This window comes from Lepidochelys kempii, chromosome 2, assembly GCF_965140285.1.
Source record: "Lepidochelys kempii isolate rLepKem1 chromosome 2, rLepKem1.hap1, whole genome shotgun sequence".
In the NCBI taxonomy this organism is placed as follows: Eukaryota; Metazoa; Chordata; order Testudines; family Cheloniidae; genus Lepidochelys; species Lepidochelys kempii.
Genome location: NC_136381.1, coordinates 157,672,657 through 157,690,167, shown reverse-complemented (window position 1 = coordinate 157,690,167; position 17,511 = coordinate 157,672,657).

The window sequence follows — 17,511 nt, the reverse complement described above, 5'->3', positions numbered from 1 at the left end:
TGCCCTAAGTAAACTTTACCCAGTAACAGGTTTCTCACTTTTAACCTCTTTGGGGTACAGAAGGCAGACTCCTGTGCAGAAGAAAATGTAATTGTACTGAGGATGTTACTCTCACTTACTCACTATGGGTCCGCACAAAGTATATGCCCCATATAAGTCCCAATTAAACCCTCAAAATAGGACTTACAAGGGTCCTAGACCTTGTGTCAGAGGGGTAGGCATGTTCGGCTGTATCAGCAAAAACAACGAGGAGTCCTTGTGGCCCCTTAGAGACTAACGCATTTATTTGGGCATAAGCTTTCGTGGGCTAAAACCCACCTCATCAGATGCATGGAGTGGAAAATACAGTAGCAGGTATATTTATACATGGTACATGAAAAGATGGGAGTTGCCTTACCAGGTGGGGAGGGGGGGGTCAGTCTAACGAGACATTCAATTAACTGTAGGATACCAAGGGAGGAAAAATCACTTTTGTAGTGGTAATGAGGGTGACCCTTTTCAAATGGTTGACAAGAAGGTGTGAGTAACAGTATGGGGAATTAGATTGACAGTCATTCCAGTACACTGGACCACTACAAGGATGAGTCATTACAAAACCTGTCTGTAAAGCAATCAGAAGACTGGGACTGCAGGAGGGATGGGATAGCGAATGATCCAAAACCTAAACATAGGAAGGCCAATATGTCAGTGGTAGACCATCACATGGAATACAGCATTCAGTTATGGTCACTTCATCTAAAAAAAGTGATAGAAGAAACTGACCGATTCAGGGGACAAGAGAAGAATATGCAAAATAATGAATGATATTGAGAAGGGAGAGCAGAAATGTCTGCACACCCTCTCTCATATTACACCATGAGGCCGTTTAAGAGCAGACATATGCAGCCCTCCATGCCTGGGCATATACATAGCAGGGTGTTGTATCAACCAGGCAAGGTACTAACAAGCTTCAACAGGATTTTATTTTCAAAGTGGAAACCTCTTTACTAAGCTGCTGCTGCACCCTCGGTAGCTTTCTCCCAGCCTCTCAACTCCTCCCCTCTCCTTCCTGTTTCCTGTCCTTTCAGACTCCCAACAGTCAGTGCTCCCAATTCTAATAATTACAAGCAACATCTAAACACCACGCAGGGCTGCTCTTTGACAGATGTTCAAGTAAACACATTGTGCCAAATTTTGACCTGATATAAGCAAGTGAAACAGTTGCCCTTTAATCTTGTACACCATGCTGAGAAAAAATAAGTTAACAAAATTAACAGTTATTAGTAATTTTTAATTACTGCAGAGAAAGATTGTACCGTGGTTAGGGTACTAGCGTGGAATGCAGGAGAGCTCAGGTTCAATTTGCAGTTCTGCTAAACACTTCCTGTGTCACCCAGGGCAAGTCACTTAAACTTTCTCTGGCACAGCTCCCCATAGGTAAAATGGGCATAATAGCATAATCACTATCTCACAGGATTTAAGCTTTGCTGATTTGATTGGTCTGATTTGTTTATTTCCCAAGGCTCACTGGGTGGCACAAAGTGAGTGTATTGTCTCTCTGTTGGTCATGGCTATTCACTAAGCCCAGAACTAACTGCCTTCCCTTACCTGGCAGAAGCAGCAACCATTGGCAGGACATGATCCATACATCAGTGCAGTACATAGGCTGCTGTTGCATTGGGCGGGACTGGTTATAGATGCAGGTGAGCAGAGCGGTCATCCTGGCTTCCAGCTTGTTGGTGGGCACCATGCTACTGTGCCACTTGGCCCTTCTTTTTTTATTTTATTTTTTTTGGTTCTAGAATGCCGGTGCACTGCCAAAAATGTTTCCACCCTGGCAGGCAAAATGCCTAGGGCCAGTCCTGGTGTAGGGGCACCTGGGCTATCACCAGCAGGAGAGTGAATTTGTGGGGGGGGGGGGGTGGAGGGTGAGAAAACCTGGATTTGTGCTGGAAATGGCCCACCTGATGATCACTTTAGGTAAGCTATTACCAGCAGGACAGTGAGGTGGGAGGAGGTATTGGTTCATATTCTCTGTGTATATATAAAGCCTGCTGCAGTTTCCACGATATGCATCTGAGGAAGTGAGCTGTAGCTCACGAAAGCTTATGCTCTAATAAATTGGTTAGTCTCTAAGGTGCCACAAGTACTCCTTTTCTTTTTGCGAATACAGACTAACACGGCTGTTACTCTGAAACCTGGAAACAGATAGACATTTCATGGCCTGAACTCCCACTTTCAAAACTATCAATATCTAAGTTACTGCACATAGTAATTAATCTATTTAATCACTTTAGGCGTACATTGTTAAGTCACATTGGAACTTAAAGTTTTTTAACAGAGAAGGTAATCATCTTCGGGGGAGATACCCTTAAGGTGAATTACTATGACAGCATAGATAATAGAGGGTATCACATAAGGAAATATGAAAATCAGAGTGATTGGTTAAATCCTTTCCTGCATTAACCACAGAAGTATTTTCTTTGGCCTCAAGATCACAGACAGAAGTTGTTTTCTGATTGAGGAGCCCTCTCACTTACTCAAAGCCTTGCCCCTCTAGATTGAAGGAGGGCTCTTCCTGGCTCACTGTACTACAATCACATTTCCCAGGAAGCCACAGGGCTCTGAGACCCTCCAATCAGTGGTAGATCCCACTGACCTAAGAATCTAAGCCCTAGATGGTAAGGATCCTATGACTCAAACTCAGAGTCACAGATTCATCAAGTGGGGAGACTCCCCATTAGAGTGGAACCAAGAGGCATCTCCTTCTTTTCAAGGGTTCTTTCCTTCAGGATGCTGCAAAATACCATGTGGTCTCTTGTTGTACTGTTGATCATTAGTAATGCACCACTACGTTTCCTGGATGCACCATACAGAGATGTGTGGTCTTGTCCCAACAGTGGCTCTCCTAACATTCCTCTTTCCACTTCCATACAGAATTGAGCTGTTCATTTCCAATACAGTTTACAACACTTCCTGTAAGCTATCCCTAGCTCAGCACCTTCAGAACCTTCCTGGGCCCTGAGCACCCAGAGGTTTCTGGACTAGAAACTACTTTCTAAGCATGAGGGATTTTTTTTTAAATCAAGGCCGTCAACATGGCTTTTTCGCTTCCTGCTTTTGTTTTCAGACTGTGACAAGTTGACTTTGCTATGGCTCAGCAAACCTGATTTGTTCCTGCCATTGGTCCCAGCCCAGCTAAATGCCCAAACACTTCTAGGTTCCAGTCCTTCTTCCATACTTCTGATAGCTGCATATACAGCAGGAGACTTCAAAGTAGTTCCTACAGAAAAGTTAGACCCGCTTGCAAGGGCAAGACAAAGTTCAACAGAAGTCTTCTAATGTCCATTTGATTCTGCCTGAAAAAACTGCCAGGGTATGCAGCTGTCCTGGTTTGTCAGGAACCTTCCTTTTTAGGATGTCACACTTAACACAGCCAAACGGCCGATATGCCAAGGGCAGCGACGGGTCACGTGAGCGTACCAAACAGTAAAGATAAAAAAAACTTTAAACATCACTTAAGATATGTTTAAAACATGGAAAAGCAAATGCTATTGCAAACCATACACGTGCAAAACATTGTCACTCACCTAGGGCATCAGCTAAAGCCCACTGAAGGCAAAAGACAAACTCCCATTCACTTCAATGGGCTTTGGAGTAGGCACGTAGGGAATTGTTTCATTAGATCAGCCCTGTCTCCTCCAAGGTTCCTCCCTTTCACAGCTACCCAACCAATAAGAAACTTTGGCCCAGATCCTCAAAACGTATTTAGATGCTTAACTCCCATTGACTTCAATGTGAGTTAAGCACCTATAATACTGATCTGAACCTTTGTTACTATAGGTGGCAACTAAAACTCCCTGCTACACGTGTCTAGCAGGCGGGCGAGGTCGTGTCTGTTATTGGACCAACTTCTGTTGGTGAGAGAGACGAGCGTTTGAGTGACACTGGAGGAGAGCTCTGTGTGATGCTCGAAAGCGTGTCTCTTTTACCCACAGAAGCTGGTCCAAGAAGAGACACGACCTCGCCCGCCTCGTCGCTAATCTCCTGGGACCAACACGGCGACACCAATGCTGCAAACTTCTCGCAGTGGCAGGTCCACAGCTGCCGCCGGGTTTGAAAGGGTTTCATTGATTTTAATATTTCCTTAACTTTGACCCAGGGTATGAACTGATGTTTGTTTTGCAGGTGAGGGAGGAGGGTCCCTCCCCTCCCCCATACACACACACACACTCACACTCACACACCCTCTTGTAGACCTCCTTCACAGGGCCCTTGACATCAAGGGCATGGGTCACAGCTCACTCTCTCAGACCCACTGGAGTGCACAGGAAGGGGCTACCCAGCAAAGCCAAGCCAAATCATTCAAAATCATGGAATTTCTCTTTTTTTAAAAAAAACAAATTAGTAAATTTTCTACCAAAAATCTGTATATGATGCGAACATCACATTTTGCAGGATTAAGCACTCAAAAGTCACAAAATGCCAGCGTTAAGATTGCACATACAAGCTTAATACTGCCACCTTGTATGTATGCATTAAAATCCAGCCTTGTATTACATGATAGCATCCAAATTTTACCATAACTATAGGTGGTATGCATGTAATGAACCCACCTACAGGGAAAGACTCCTGGAGCTCTAGCAGCAAAAGCACAAGACCTTACCGCATGGGCTGAAATAACTACAGTTATATTGTAACTCAGAGTTACAAACACCCAGGGAATGGAGGTTGTTCGTAACTCTGAACAAAACAGTTTGGTGTTTCTTTCAAAAGTTTACAATTAAACATTGACATAATACAGCTTTGAAACTTTACTAAGCAGAAGAAAAATGCTGCTTTTAACCTCCTTAATTTAAATGAAACAAGCACAGAAACTGTTTCCTTACCTTGTCAAATCTTGTTTTTAAACTTGCCCTTTATATTTTTAGTAGTTTACGTTTAACACAGTACTGTATTTGTGAGATTTTCGTTTTGTTTTTGTCTCCGCTGCTGCCTGATGGCGTACTTCCGGTTCCAAATGAGGTGTGTGGTTGACCGGTCAGTTTGTAATTCTGGTGTTCGTACCTCTGAGGTTCTCCTGTACTTCCTGAGCTGCAGGATTAATCTATTTGGGCCAACCATTGAGAGTACATCTACACCATACATCACGGCGTGATAGTAGCACAGTTATGCCTACCCACACTCAGGGGCGACGAGTTATATGAGCCCGTGGAGCGCCCATGCTCCAGCAAATTCAGGACCCCGGGGCCCCTGTTCCACCAATGTTCGGGGCTGGGTCTCTCCCCCAACCCCGCCTCCTGCCCCTGCGTGTCTCCCCCAGGGCTTCCTGCCACCCCCCTGTGCCTCCCCCAAGTGTTCCTGCCTCACCTGTGCCCTGGGCAGTGGGCGGCTGCCCCCTGCAGCTCTGTGCTGCGCTCCCTCGCTGGCTGCTTCCAGCTAAGGAAGTGGCACTGGCAGCAGGCTGACTGCTGTGCCTGCTGAGGGAGGAGGCCCAGCAGCCTGGCAGCCCCCCACCCCCGGCAGGTGACTTCGAGGGGGCTTATCCTGTCTGGATCTCCTGAGCAGCAGCCTGGGGGTGGGGAGTGTCATGCCGGTGGGGAAGGGAAGGAGGGGGCCCTCCCCTGGGGCTCACTGCTGCCGGTGGGGAGAGGGCTGGGGGGGTCCTCCTCTCTGGCTCCAGCCCCAGGGAGCCTGCCTGCTGCACCCCAAAGTTTCAACTCCTCATCCCCGGCCCAGTCCCACCCCAGAGCCCACACGCCCAGCGAGAGCCCTCACTCCCCCTGCACCCCAACCCTCTACCCCAGCCCTGAGCCCCCTCCTGCACCGTGAACCCCTCATCCCTGGCCCCACCCCACAGCCCTCACCCCCACACCCCAACCCTCTGCCCTAGCCCTGAGCCCCCTCTGGCACCCCAAATCCCTCATCCCCAGCCCCACCCCAGAGCCCACACCTCCAGCCAGAGCTTTCACCCCCCTGCACCCTAACCCCTCTGCCCCAGCCCTGAACCCCCTCCTAGACCATGAACCCCGCATCCCTGGCCCCATTCTTTGTTTAGGAGTTGGCATTTCTTTCCTTTGCTCTTTATAAGTGGTTCTTAGGGGTGCATTGCTGTGGGTGCTAGACTGTCTGACTTGTCTGTCCTGGGTTATTTTACACCAACATAGCTGCATTTGTGCAAGCCGCTAGTGTAGACAATCCATGCCCATTTAACCATGCTTTGCTGGCACAGTTTATCTCAGTGTGAAAGCCCGGTGTGCACAAACCCTTAGCAAAGTGACAACTCTGCTTTATCTAAAAAATTTGTTTTATAAAAACAAACTCTCAAGACCCACAGAAAAATATTCCCTCTGTTATTTTTTTAAGTTCCATTGAAAACACTGTTTTTACAGCAAGGACAAATTTCCATCAAGTGTTCGCAACCCAAATGTTACAGCATTGAGAACTTGGAAGAACCTTAACTGATTTTCATTGTCCAAGATAAGAGATGCGCAGACTGTGAGCAAGTCATAAATAGGTACAGAAATACTTGTTTATAATATATGGCTTTCAGGCTGGCCATGTCCCCAATAATAGCGTTTCGCAAAAACCTCCCTGTGCACATTAATGAAAATTTACCCTTTTAGACTCCTTTCACCTTGGTTCCTAAGCTGAAATATTTATATAATAGTTACAACAAATCCAGTTAAATCAGTGTACATCCCCAGTCATAATGCTCTGAACAGCCATGGCAATAATCCAGTTCTGCCTGCCCTCCAACCTGGGAGAAGAAAGGAATGTCTTACCCCTCATCTCCACCGCTACCCCCACCCCAGAGCCCGCACCCCCAGCCAGAGTCCTCACCCCACCGCACCCCAACCCTCTGCTCCAGCCCTGAGCCCCCTCCTGCACCATGAACCCCTCATCCCTGACCCCACCCTGCAGCCCTCACCCCTGTACCACAACCCTCTACCCAAGTCCCTCCCACACCCCAAACCCCCCATCCCTAGCCCCACCCCAGAGCCCTCACCCCTGCACCCCAACCCTCTGCCCTACCCATAGCCTCCTCCCACACTCCAAACCCCTCGGCCCAACCCCATTAATTTTGTTTAATAATAATCAACAATGGATAAATGCTTAATAAAGTTACCCAGAGAAAAAGAACAAAAGGGTAATTCATCAAGTGACGGCCTGAGTTCGACACCCAGCTTGCAAACTAAAGTTATACAAAAGAAAGATGTGGCAATCCAAAAGATAAGAAAAGGAGTTTTCATCAATCTTGGCTAACAAGGTTTACGTAGTTGGAGTATAATAGTGAATTAGACCTAGCTTTTTGCTTTTGTGGGTTATTGATCCAAGAGTGCTTGGTTGTTTCTGTATTCAGAAGAGTATTAATAAAGTTGATATTCTTAGATAAATACATTTTTTTTACGATAGTGATATTGTGCAATATAGGGAAATGGCTAAATGTTTACTGTTTCCAGTCCATTTATACATTATTTTTAAAAATATATATCAGTTTACAAGGCAGGTGTGTGTGTCTGTGTGTGTGTGTGTGTGTTGGGAGGGGGCAGGGGTAGGACTTGGACCCATTCTGGGCACCATCAAAAATTATACAAACCTGCCGCCATGACCCACACTAGGTTTAATCTAACAAGTGCAGGTAACAGTACTAGAAAAGATGTGGTGGAATGGACTTCAGCATTCAGCAGACGTAATAACTTGAATATGGTTCCCAGGGTCCCTAGGTGGGCTTACACAAGCCCATGCCCCCAGATCTTCATTAATCTAGCAGGCCTGGGTAACACTAGTAAAGCTAGCATGGGCATGCCTACCCGCACTGCAATTACACCTTAGTTTGTGGGGTTGCTGTACCCTGAGAGAGCAAGGGAGATGATCACACACTTAAAGCTATATTGTGAATGACCCTTACCCAGCTGGCCCTGGCCACTGAACTTGCATACCAAATACAAGTGCCACCCACAGCTGCAACCCCTGAACTTGGAGTAGCTCAGAGATTGCTCCTGGGGCATATGATATCGGCCCAAAGGGGACAAGGGATCTGGAGAAGTCAGGGCCATCCTTAAACTCCATTGCCTGATTTAGGGTACATCCTTTGGCTTATACCTGGATATCCAATTAAAAGTACAGCTGGATGAAAGTTTTAAAAGTTTTAGAAATACTGAAAATCATTCATTCAGGCTCCCATTATTTGGAATTTAAACTGTGGAGGGCATCCACTGCTCATTCTGATGCTTTACATAAAGAGGTATGATCTCTTTCCACTTAGTCTTCTCTGCCTTGGCAGTATTCAGCACTGGCCTTGGAAATACTCATTGTCCTTACATAACTGTGATTAGAAACACAGCCTTAAAAGTGCACATATTCTCACTGCTTGTTTGGCTGAGATAGACACTTCCAGAGGAAAAAAATTAATTAGGTTTAAGGTGATTTCTCACAGGCTCATCAACAAAACCCACAGGAGTGTCAGCAATGCACTGGTTGATCAAATGAAGTCTAGCCCAAACAGTGCCTGGAAGAAGAAGTACACAACTGCACTAAAGAAGCGGCATGGTCACCCTGCTCAGGATGGCATGCACTTTGCTGAGGAAGTGGCTTTCATCCTGCTTCATGGGCCTAGCGACACTTCAGCCAAATAAAATTTTACAAGTTTAATTTTTAGCAATACTGATGCCTGGTTTACAAATTTATACATTTTTGCAAAGATTTTCAACAAGCAATCCAGCAACCCAATATGCTTTTTCTTATGCCAGAAGTGCAGAGAGGCTGGGTGACAAGGGTATATTTTCTTCTGGCTGCATGACTCTGACTTCAGTAGAGTTATTGTAGCATTTAGACATAGTTAATGCGAATGTGCATCATTGCTTTAGTTCTCAGTGCAATGCCCTTAATTGTATTTTAGGACCCAACATAGATGACTCCTGTAACTATTAGGGTTGCTCAGGGCCAGAATATACCAAACTCTTAGTCACCCGCCAGCTGTAGTGCAACTTGGAGGCTAGCACTATAGGTGCTTCAGCAGCTAGGCCTTGTAGGCACTAGCCCTGGTGGTTTCCAGTAACCACTCAGACACACGGCTAAGTGAAAGGATGCTTTACTAGAGCTGTCAGGAAAGATTGAAAATACCCTAGGTACAGAGGCTTGAACAGTTAAAGGTGAGTAACAGTGGTAAATGTTTGGGCCACTGGAACAGTCTGATTGAGAGTCAGGGCTCTTCAGGCCTACTGCCTGGGGTGCCCACTCCAGTCCAGTCTCTAGTCAAGCTTCCAGGCTTCCAGCCAGGCTCAGTTTGTGCCCGTCATTGGCTTCTCTGCCCTGGCTCCCTGCCCAGCAGGTCCCACACAGAGCTGCACCCAGCTGTGATGTCATAGAATCATAAAATATCAGGGTTGGAAGGGACCTCAGGAGGTCATCTAGTCCAACCCCCTGCTCAAAGCAGGACCAATACCCAACTAAATCATCCCAGACAGGGCTTTGTCAAGCCTGACCTTAAAAACTTCTAAGGAAGGAGATTCCACCACCTCCCTAGGTAACGCATTCCAGTGTTTCACCACCCTCCTAGTGAAAAAGTTTTTCCTAATATCCAACCTAAACCTCCCCCACTGCAACCTGAGACCATTACTCCTTGTTCTGTCATCTGCTACCACTGAGAACAGTCTAGATCCATCCTCTTTGGAACCCCCTTTCAGGTAGTTGAAAGCAGCTATCAAATCCTCCCTCATTCTTCTCTTCCACAGACTAAACAATCCCAGTTCCTTCAGCCTCTCCTCAGAAGTCATATGTTCCAGTCCCCTAATCATTTTTGTTGCCCTGCGCTGGACTCTTTCCAATTTTCCCACATCCTTCTTGTAGTGTGGGGCCCAAAACTGGACACAGTACGCCAGATGAGGCCTCACCAATGTCGAATAGAGGGGAACAATCACATCCCTCGATCTGCTGGCAATGCCCCTACTTATACAGCCCAAAATGCCATTGGCCTTCTTGGCAACAAGGGCACACTGTTGACTCATATCCAGCTTCTCGTCCACTGTAACCCCTAGGTCCCTTTCTGCAGAACTGCTGCCGAGCCATTTGGTCCTTAGTCTGTAGCGGTGCATTGGATTCTTCCGTTCTAAGTGCAGGACTCTGCACTTGTCCTTGTTGAACCTCATCAGATTTCTTTTGGCCCAATCCTCTAATTTGTCTAGGGCCCTCTGTATCCTATCCCTACCCTCCAGCGTATCTACCTCTCCTCCCAGTTTAGTGTCATCTGCAAACTTGCTGAGAGTGCAATCCACACCATCCTCCAGATCATTTATGAAGATATTGAACAAAACCTGCCCCAGGACTGACCCTTGGGGCACTCCACTTGATACCGGTGCCAACTAGACATGGAGCCATTGATCACTACCCGTTGAGCCTGACAATCTAGCCAACTTTCTATCCACCTTAAAGTCCATTCATCCAGCCCATACTTCTTTAACATGCTGGCAAGAATACTGTGGGAGACCGTGTCAAAAGCTTTGCTAAAGTCAAGGAACAACACGTCCACCGCTTTCCCCTAATCCACAGAGCCAGCTATCTCATCATAGAAGGCAATTAGATTAGTCAGGCATGACTTGCCCTTGGTGAATCTATGCTGACTGTTCCTGATCACTTTCCTCTCCTCTAAGTGCTCAGAATTGATTCCTTGAGGACCTGCTCCATGGTTTTTCCAGGGACTGAGGTGAGGCTGACTGGCCTGTAGTTCCCAGGATCCTCCTTCTTCCCTTTTTTAAAGATGGGCACTACATGAGCCTTTTTCCAGTCGTCTGGGACTTCCCCCGATCACCATGAGTTTTCAAAGATAATGGCCAATGGCTCTGCAATCACATCCGCCAACTCCTTTAGCACTCTCGGATGCAGCGCTTCCGGCCCCATGGATATGTGCACGTCCAGCTTTTCTAAATAGTCCCGAAGCACTTCTTTCTCCACAGAGGGCTGGTCACCTCCTCCCCATGCTGTGCTGCCCAGTGCTCCTTTCCCGCTCATGTTATTCTCCCACGGGATCCTGCCCATCAGTTCCCTGAGGGAGTCAAAGTCTGCTTTTCTGAAGTCCAGGGTCCATATTCTGGTGCTCTCCTTTCTTCCCTGTGTCAGGATCCTGAACTCAACCACCTCATGGTCACTGCCTCCCAGGTTCCCATCCACTTTTGCTTCCCCTACTAATTCTTCCCGGTTTGTGAGCAGTAGGTCAAGAAGAGCTCTGCCCCTAGTTGGTTCCTCCAGCACTTGCACCAGGAAATTGTCCCCTACACTTTCCAAAAACTTCCTGGATTGTCTGTGCACTGCTGCATTGCTCTCCCAGCAGATATCAGGGTGATTGAAGTCCCCCATGAGAACCAGGGCCTGCAATCTAGTAACTTCCATGAGTTGCCGGAAGAAAGCCTCGTCCACCTCATCCCCCTGGTCCAGTGGTCTATAGCAGACTCCCACCACGACATCACCCTTGTTGCTCACACTTCTAAACTTAATCCAGAGACTCTCAGGTTTTTCTGCAGGTTCATACCGGAGCTCTGAGCAGTCATACTGCTCTCTTACATACAATGCAACTCCCCCACCTTTTCTGCCCTGACTGTCCTTCCTGAACAGTTTATATCCATCTGTGACAGTATTCCAGTCATGTGAGTTATCCCACCTAGTCTCTGTTATTCCAATCACATCATAATTCCTTGACTGTGCCAAGTCTTCCAGTTCTCCCTGCTTGTTTCCCAGGCTTCTTGCATTTGTGTATAGGCACTTGAGATAACTCACTGATCGTCCCTTTTTCTCAGTATGTGGCAGGAGCCCTCCCGTCTCGCGCGCTCCTGCTTCCTCCTGGTATCCCACTTCCCCACTTACCTCAGGACTTTGGTCTCCTTCCCCCAGTGAACTTAGTTTAAAGCCCTCCTCACTAGGTTAGCCAGCCTGCTTGCAAAGATGCTCTTCCATCTCTTCATTAGGTGGAGCCCGTCTCTGCGTAGCACTCCTCCTTCTTGGAACACCATCCCATGGTCAAAGAATCCAAAGCCTTCTCTCCGACACCACCTGCATAGCCATTGGTTGACTTCCACGATTCGACGGTCTCTACCCAGGCCTTTTCCTTCCACGGGGAGGATGGACGAGAAGACCACTTGCACCTCAAACTCCTTTATCCTTTTTCCCAGAGCCATGTAGTCTGCAGTGATCCGCTCAAGGTCATTCTTGGCAGTATCATTGGTGCCCACATGGAAAAGCAGGAAGGGGTAGCAATCTGAGGGCTTGATGAGTCTTGGCAGTCTCTCCGTCACATCGTGAATCCTAGCTCCTGGCAAGCAGCAGACTTCTCGGTTTTCCCGGTTGGGGCAGCAGATAGATGACTCAGTCCCCCTGAGGAGAGAGTCCCCAACCACCACCACCCACCTCCTTCTCTTGGGATCAGTGGTCATGGAACCCCCAACCCTAGGACAGTGCATCTCATGCCTTCCAATCGGCGGAGTCTCCTTCTGTTCCCTTCCTTCAGATGTATCATCTAGTCCACTCTCCACATTAGTATCTAGCTCATGTGGCAGAGGTATGTGCTCTGAAGCTCACAACCCCACTGATGTAATGCCACACGATGAAATTTGTTGTTGTTTTTTTAGTTTGCTTTTTTAAAAACCTAGGAAATTACACACTAAAAAGTTACATTAAAAGAACATTTAGGTTGCAAAGTCAAGCACTCAGAAAGTTAGGAAATGCCAGTATAAAGATTGCCTGTGCACATGCATTATGATGCAATCTTTAATTACAAAATCACATACCACACCATAATACCTCTGCCTTATGTAGTGTGTAAGATGCACCAGCTCTGGGGATGAATCAACATGTGTAGTAAAGAAGGCATTTGTCTGTATGATCTCTGCCTCATTCATTGTAGAAGCTGGCAGGTATATAGTGGCTGAAATGGGATTGCAGGAAGAGAAAAGGTGACCTAATGGTTAAGGCAGCTGAATGCTACCTTGGTGAAATGGATTCTATCCCTGCCTCCGCCACATATTTCCTATGTGATACTGGGCAGATCACTTAAAATCAGAATTTTCACAGGTGGTCACTAATTATGTGTTCCTCATTTTCTGGATGCCTCATTTTCTGGGAGACCGTGGGGGTCTGACTTACAGAAGTACTGAGTACACACAACTGCAACTGAAGGGATATAGTGGATCACAAAGTGATTATGAGTCAACAATGTGCTACAGATGCAAAAGAGGGAAATATTCTGGCTATATTAACAGGAGGGTTGTGTAAAAGACACAGGAGGTAACTGATCTACTCTACTCAACACTGGTGAGGTCTCAGCTGTAGTATTGTTCCCAGTCTTAGGCACCACGCTTTAAGAAAGATGGAGACAAATCAGAGAGACTCCAGAGGAGAACATAAAAAATGATAAAAAAAATTTAGAAAACACAATGGTCAAGAGGTTCACTGACCGCTATGGGGCACCTCCTTGTGGCCATGTCTGGGGATTAGCCCCACTCAGGTCTGGAAGCCCCTTCCTGACACTATGGCCCCTTGTTCTCCAGGACTCAGGGTCTGTATGATCCCTTCCCTTCCAGGATAACAAATTCTCTCCAGACCAGCTGTCTGGTTAGCATCTCCAACACTCCCGTGTCACTACCTCATGGCTAGTATGAGAGCCCAGGCTGGCCAGCTACACCAGGTTCCAGCCCAGGAACCCTATAACCAGCAACCAAGGTCTACACAGTCCTACCCCTTGCTGCTGTTTCCCTGAGCTACTTCCTACCTAGTCCTCTCAGGCTTCCTTTCCGCACAGCTTCTCTGGGACTAGAACCCCGGGACTTATTCTCCCTCCGCTCTGTAGACTCTCGCTACAGCCACTTTCTACTGCAAACTTCCTGGGTGCATAATCCAGCCTGCTCTGGCTGAGATGAGCCTCTTGTTCACTGAAGCCTGGCTCTCCCTCCAGATGCAGCCAGGTACCCTAACAGGCCCTTCAGAGGTATGCACCCATCACAATGACCTACAAGGAAAGGTTTAAAAAAACCAGCTTCCCCACCTGATAACAGTTTTAATTGTTCTTCATGTCCACTGAAGGTAAGACAAGAAATAATGGCCTTACTCTGCTGAAATGGAGATTTAGGTTAGATATTAGAAAAAAAAATTCTTTAAATACTGGAACAGGTTTCTAAGGGAGATTGTGGAATTGCTATCAATGGAGATTTTAAAAATCAGATTAGACAAGTATCTGACAGGAATAATCTAGGTCCTGCTTCACCACAGGGAGCCGGACTAGAGCAGTGGTTCTCAAACTTTTTTGGGCTTAGCACCCATTTATAAATGTTTATGGCCTGTTGTGACCCAATAAATAGTCCGGGGGTGGAGGACCTCTGGGTTGGTTTCAGTCAGATCCTGTCCTCTGGGTTGGGGTGGAGTGTCCTGCCAGGCACTCTGCCCTGTGCTGGGGGGCTGGCTGGGCTTGGCTTGGTTCTCTGCTCTGAGTGTTACAACCTCTGGGGTTGCAGGGCCACTCAGGTTTGGCTGCTGACTGGACCAAATTTATGTGAGTGGAGTTGTGACCTGGCTCATTGGGTTGCAGTGCTACTTACTCAGATTTGGCCTACCCACACTCCTGTCATCATGCTGGCTGGGCCAAACCTGAGTGGCGCTGGGACCCCAGGGTTGCAGTGCCTAGACCAGGGAGGCAAGCCCAGCCAGTCTCATAGGACAGGAGCTGCCATGCGACCCTTTGAAACATTCTGGCAACCCAATTTTGGGTCCCAACCCATAGGCTGAAAAATCCTGCACTAGATGATTTCTCATGAGCTCGTCTAGCTCTGCATTTCTGTTAGTCCATGGGGGTGTGGGCTTATAAAGTATTTTATACTGCTATGTATTTTGAAAAAACAGGTCCTAGTTGGCTCAACTTGGGCTCCCTAAATTAGTGGACACTTTTGATCTTAATTTCTCTGTGCTTCAGTTCGCCCATCTGAAAAATGTTGTGGAAGCAGAGGTGTTGTGGAAATAAATTAACCAATGCTTGTGAAGCTCTCAGTGTCATAGAAAAATCTATGTTTTTCTTATGTTTTAGTTTTTCTTAGCAACACTCATCTTTCACTGTGGGCTGGACTATGTCACCATTTACTCTCGAGAAGTGTTTGTACACCAGCCTAGCTATGTGAAATGATAAATGTAATACATCTGAAGCATTTTTCTATGAAAATACATAAAATATTACTATTTTCCTTGACAACAAGCATCTATTCCTCAGCACCAACACACACACACACACCACAAACCTTTTGACAGGAATCCCCCAGTATATGACATTTTTCTCAACTATTTATAAGTGACCGCCTATCTGGTTTGGTATGGATTTTATTTTCTTATTCAAATCCAGTGTTGCTTTTGAATTACAGGAATTGCTGTTGGCCCTGTAGCGCTTATTCCCAAGGTAAAATACATTTTTATTTCTCAGTCTGACAATTACAGCAGCTTTCTCATCTGATGTGTCATCATTGTGAATGGCAGGTTCGGCAGCTTTTTTTGACAGTGTTCTCGCACTTCTAACACTTACAAAAGCCTGTGCAGGAAAGCCCAGCAGTAAGACAGGGACACCTCCCTGTTTGACATTTCACATGCTTGCAATGCACTCCCTGCAACATACTATCTTGTGCTGGACTTCTTGCATCCAGGTGATGGCAAGCTCCTTGTTTTCTAAATGCCATCCCTGGCCCACAGGGAAAGAAGCATTCATCCTGTCAACAAGAAAGGGCCTCATTATAGCAGCCTGGTAATTTGCCCACTTGCTGTGTTGGTGCAGAGCATCACACGTTGGTGTAATGCTCTGTTCAGGCAGTCAAGATTATGCTAGGCAGAACACCTTCTATTGGGCATCATTGACATCCTGTGATGAAGCCTGGCCATACAGATGACACACAAATTTCTCAGGCACAAGGAATGTTGAGTCTTGAATTATGAAGTCTTTCCCAAAGTCTGTGAAAGCATCAAGGATCTATTTGCTCTCAGAGGACATAGCAAATGCCTTTTTCTTTCCCTTCCTATAGCAGACACTTGTAGAATCACATCTTGTGAACGTATGGAGCCAATAAGACCTTTGGGCCTACAGTTGAAGTAACTTTCTCCACTTCATGAAGTGGCTTTGATTCCCAACACAAGTGAAGAAATGCAAGTTGGCTGGCAGTTGTGACTTAAGACTGATGCCTATGACTGCAACATCTGCAGCTGGGCTCCTAATGATCACATTCTGTTAGTCCTTGGCATCATGTTTCACATGAAGAAATCTATGTGTGTCACATTCTTCATGGTCACAACTTAATTAATCAACAGCTGTGACTGTACTGAACCCATGGGCTATGTAGAGAGTGATGTCCTTGCCCACAGCTTGCAAATCTGCATCCCTCCACAGGGTGCACACACATTTTTGAATTGCTTCCTGATTGTTACCATCAGAAAGAAACTTGTTCCACTGACTGCAGATTTTCTAGTCCTTTCCATAAATTTGTACAGTTTGGCAGCCACCAGCTGCTCGGCATGACTATTCCACATTTTTTGATGCTCACATCAGGATACTGATCTGTGACAAAATCCAAATGAGTACATTTGTACTATCTTGCACACCTAATCATGTACACTAAACTGGCGTCTGCAAACTCAACAAATGTTGCAGGAACATCATGTAGTGCTTGGATGACAGCCATTCCATCAAAGATTATTGCACCATTCTCTGACAGTACTAGCAAGAGGGTAGGAAACTGCTCTCAGACGGTAGGACAAGTTTTCCCTGAGATCAATTTACCTACTTTGACCTAATACAAGAAGTCTTGCCAAGAGTCTGTTGTTGTTATAAAGAATCACATCTTTGCCAGCCACTTTTGCTTTTCTTTTGGGTTTGACTTGATCACTGAATGTTTTCAGTTTCTGGCTTTTGATAGGAGAAAAAATGTCCTGAGTAGCAGAAAGCAGTCCCTCGTTCAAGAAGTCTATTAGCGCAATTTTCACCGTTCTCTTGAGCAGCAAGCAAGTCATTTGTAATCTCACTGATGGAAACAACACCTGAATTTAAACCCACTTGTCCATCTTGAGGCACATCAAAAGGACTGATCATGCATTCAGTAGTGCATAAAATGCTCATTATGGCTGTCTCATCATTCTGAATTCTAGTTCTGTCAAGATTCTTGTGTTTTCTTGGAGTCATGCCTGCCATACTTCATACTGTCTTGTTAGAGCAGCTCTCTCAGGTTGTGACAAGATCCAGTGATAAACTGATGACTGATTTTGTGTCAATCCAATCAAGCCACCTTTTGTTTTTGAATCTTTTATTGCAGGTTTGTTTAATTGCCTTGTCACATACAGTTGAAGAGAATCCACATTCATGTTGACATTGGACTGCCCACTGTCCTTGAGCACTAAGTTCTGTGTAACATTCTGGGGTGTAAGGTGTGATGGGCAGTTTCATCACTTCCAGCCAACATGAAGGAAGATACTTTGCATAGTTCACCTGATTGTAAGAGAAGAACCAGGGCACCATGAAGTGGA